Source organism: Conger conger, chromosome 3, assembly GCF_963514075.1.
Source record: "Conger conger chromosome 3, fConCon1.1, whole genome shotgun sequence".
NCBI classification, from domain to species: domain Eukaryota; kingdom Metazoa; phylum Chordata; class Actinopteri; order Anguilliformes; family Congridae; genus Conger; species Conger conger.
This window is the reverse complement of record NC_083762.1, coordinates 79,384,631-79,388,730: the sequence shown is the minus strand read 5'-3', so window position 1 is coordinate 79,388,730 and position 4,100 is coordinate 79,384,631.

Below are 4,100 nucleotides of genomic sequence, written 5' to 3'. Positions count from 1 at the left end.
ACACAAACGTGCACAACACACGCATACACAAACACATGCGCACATACATACACAGACACACACAGACACACACACACACACCTGTCAGTACTGCTGCCTCCACTGCGAGCCGTGCTGTGTGGAAGGAGGGGGTGTGTATCCACGAGGCCCAGCTGGTGCCCCCCCCCCCCCGCCGTCTCCCACTGCCATCCTGCAATACCAGCACAGCGGGACCAACACAGCACGCTTACATAACACCCCCACAAACTCAGGCTCCTCTCTCTCCCTCTCTCTCTCCGTCTCTCTCTCCATCTCTCTCTCTCCCTCTCCCAATCCCCTTTCTCTCACCATCTCTCTCTCTCTCCATCTCTCCCTCTCCAATTCCCTCTCTCTCACCATCTCTCTCTCTCCCTCTCTCTCCGTCTCTCTCTCCATCTCTCTGTCTCTCTCTCTCCCTCTCTCCCCTTCACTCCCTCCCTCACTGTCTCTCTCTCACTCTCCCCCCCTTTTCTCCCTCCTTCTCTCCCTCTCCCCCTCCCTCTCTGTCTCTCTCCCCTTCTCTCTCTCCCTCTCTCTCTCTCTCTGTGGGTCCGTGGCTGGCAGAGAGGGCTGTGGATGAGAGGTGTGTTATCGACCCCACTGCCTCTCTCTCTGCGGCCGGCAGGCTGACTCTGCAGCGTGGGGCAGAGCGGTTGTTGAGCTGCCTGCTGGGTATCTGACGGGATGGATCACCCCTAGCAACACCCCCCCCCAAATCCACCCTCCACCACTGGAAATGTGCCCACTGATGATGTATTTAGAGAAATGCATGGGGAGTGGGTGAATATTTCCCCTTCAGTTGGCATAGAGTGGCTTGTGTCTGTGTGTGTGCATGTATGTTTGTGTGTCCATGCGTGTACATGTGTGTGTGTGTGTGTGTGTTTGTGTACATGTGTGTGTGTTTCTGTCTCTCTGTGTGTGTGTACATGTGTGTTTATGCATGTGTGTGTGTGCGTACATGTGTGTGTGTATGTGTGGTACATGCATCTCTGGTCCAGTACAGGGAAAAGTAGGACAGGAAAGTGGTCTCGCTGGAAGAGGATGTGAACTTGTCACCTTGGATTCCATTAGAGAAAGTCGACAAGCCTGGAAGGTGGGGTTTTAGGTGGGGGGGGGGGGTTTCACTGGCAAAGAGTCGGTCCTCAGTACCCCCTGTTCCACTGCCTGGTCCATGATCACCCCCCTCCCCCGGCTGTATTTGACCTTGGTCACCTCTGTGGAGTGTCAGGAACCAATGAGAGGATGGCAGAAGAGCCCTGGGCACAGTCGTTCACACGACTGTGCCCAGTCCCCCACCGTTCCACGCTCAACCCCCTCTGTAGAGCAGGCCTTCCGTGGAATGTTTCTCTGTTCAGGGTTCTAGGCCAGTGTTCTAGAGCGCTGTAATTACCAGGGTAGCGATTGTGACATCAGCGTTGGAACGTTCAGCGAAGAACAAGAAGAAGACTGCTTGATATCTCGGCTGATGTTGTTGGCAACGTTTTCATCTTTACAAAATGAACTCAAGTGGCTCCATTTACAAATTTAATGTGTTTTCCTTTTTGAGATATGACCTCCTAAAATTGGTCCCCAATAAAAAAAATGGTAAAAAGTGCATTTTAGGAATAAATGTCGTCCAAACGAAAGTAGATACAGTGTGTACTATTCTGCGACCAGATATGAATTCCACATTAAAACGATCGTATTTCGTAAAGAACTTTCCAGTCACATTATTTTAGATCTTCGACCCCAAAGGGCTGAGCACCCACTGGCACTCCGCAGTGAACACACTCAACGCTGTTCCCCCTTCAAATCACCAGCTCACAGCTCTCAACGAAAAAAACACACTTCATTAACATTTAAGCTCTCCTTTTCAAACCCTATGACATCGAGAGTATGTGGAAAATGTTCTCGTTTTTAAGTTTTTTTTTTTTCTCCCACAATATGCTATCCAGCCAATGTGCACATTTATTTGTTTCTGGTTATTTTAAGCCTTGAAATAAAGCTTTAAGTCTTTACTCGCAATTCACAGTGAATTCCTTCTTGATAAAAATAAAACAAAAACAAAAAAAAGAACTCAGGTCAAGTTCTCTAAAACGCCTTTATTTATACAATGAAAATAAAACACCCACTCGGACAAACCTGATTAAACACAGACCCGCTGCCTCGGAATACACCAGCAATTACATGGAACAGAATTCTATTTAAAACACCCTTACACAATGCAGAAACCAAAAATATGCCAATCTCAACAAGTCTTATACGGAGACTTAAAATCTAATTTATTTTACTTTTTTGCAAACTAAATAAAGCAAAGATGTTGCCAATGAAGGAAGACAGTTTGACTGATTTCAAGATTTGCCAACGGGCAAACCAGCGTAGGCTGGTTTAAGACAGAATTTGCAGCAGAGTTTGACTTATGATTTATTATTACTAATGAATTTTAATTGTTTTCTTTACCAATATTAATCATGTTCAGCCATAACCAAAACCAACTCACAAACTCATGCAATAACACTTCAATCATTCATCAAATTAAAGATAAATGTATAAATGTATGCAGGTTACTGTATAGTGTGGGTTTTTTAGTTATAGTGAGCATCTACATAGGTATGCTTCTGTTGACAGTTGCAGAGGAATAATGCAGAAAATGAACAGATTGACAGCAGTTGCTCCCGTGTTCAAAACAGGTTTTTAAAATAGCATAAATTAACAGAGAGAGGTGTTTTTAACAATGACTGGGACCCGCAATGTCGGTGGTTTGATCCCCAGCGTAGCCACAATAAGATCCGCACAGCCGTTGGGCCCTTGAGCAAGGCCCTTAACCCTGCATTGCTCCAGGGGAGGATAGTCTCCTGCTTAGTCTAATCATCTGTCAGTCGCTTTGGATAAAAGCGTCAGCAGAATGAAATGTAATGTAATTGTACCGGGATTTTGTCATTATTTTGTGACTCTCATTGTAAGGATATACCTCTTTTTCGGGCTGGATTGAAATGCTCTGAATACAGCGTGGATTCTTATTTTGTATCACAACACACAGCACCGTAGCTACGGCAACACTGGTGGCTTTTTTCTTTTTCCCTCTTCTCTCCCGGTGAGCAATTATGAAATTCCACCCGCAAAGTGTAATTTGCAAGTATGGCGGAACACGCTTTTTTAAAATAGAGCCTCTGTTTGGATTAATTTCCCATATAATTTGGATTAGTCTCCCATCACCTACTCTGTGTAAGGTGTTCAGTTCTGCGCCACAGAATTGCGGCTCTCTTTGACAGTCCGACACGACTTGATTGGCAGCAGCCTGTTTGAGATAAGTATCACACCCCTCTGAATCCCCTCTGAATCTCATAACAAAGAAGCTCCCTGCTCTCTCTCTCTCCCTCTCTCTCCCTCTCTCTCTCTCTCCATCTCTCTCCCTCTCTCTCTCTCCTCTCCCCCTCCCGCTCTCTCTCTCCCCCCCTTTCCCTCTCTCTGTTTCTCTCTCCCTCTCTCTGCCCCCCCTCTCTCTCCCTCTCTCTCTCTTTCTCTTTCTCCCTCTCTCTTTCAGCCCCCCCCTCTCTCCCTCTCTCTCTTTCTCTCTCTCCCTCTCTCTCTGCCCCTCTCTCTCCCTCTCTCTCTGCCCCTCTCGCTCTCTCTCTCTCTGCCCCCCCCCCTCTCTTTCTCTCTCTCTCTCTGTTGTGCTGGAAATGAAATGTGTGATTTGCATACGAGCCACGTCCTGTCTGTTATTGCTGTAGCCAGCCTGCACTTGATTGCACGGTGAAGAATATTGGCAAAAAAAAAAAAAAAAGGATTGTTCAACTGGCAGACGGGGCTAAAAACAGCGCACCATCCATATCCTCTCGCAGGGTATGAAATTAATAGCCAAATGCTGGTAAAAATTTTGGTTCTGGCCAGTAAACTATTCTACTCAATCAAATACTCTGGCAGGCAACCAAGCCTGTTTGTGTTATAATACAAAAGGTAGTGTGGCTAATAAAATGTGAAAAATAAAAGGCTTTTTTTTTTTAGAACACCCCTGCCATTCTGGCCAGTTAATTTCATGGCCAAGGTGACCTCAGGAGAATTCACACAAAAAACTAGGATTTTGAGCATTTCAAGAGATG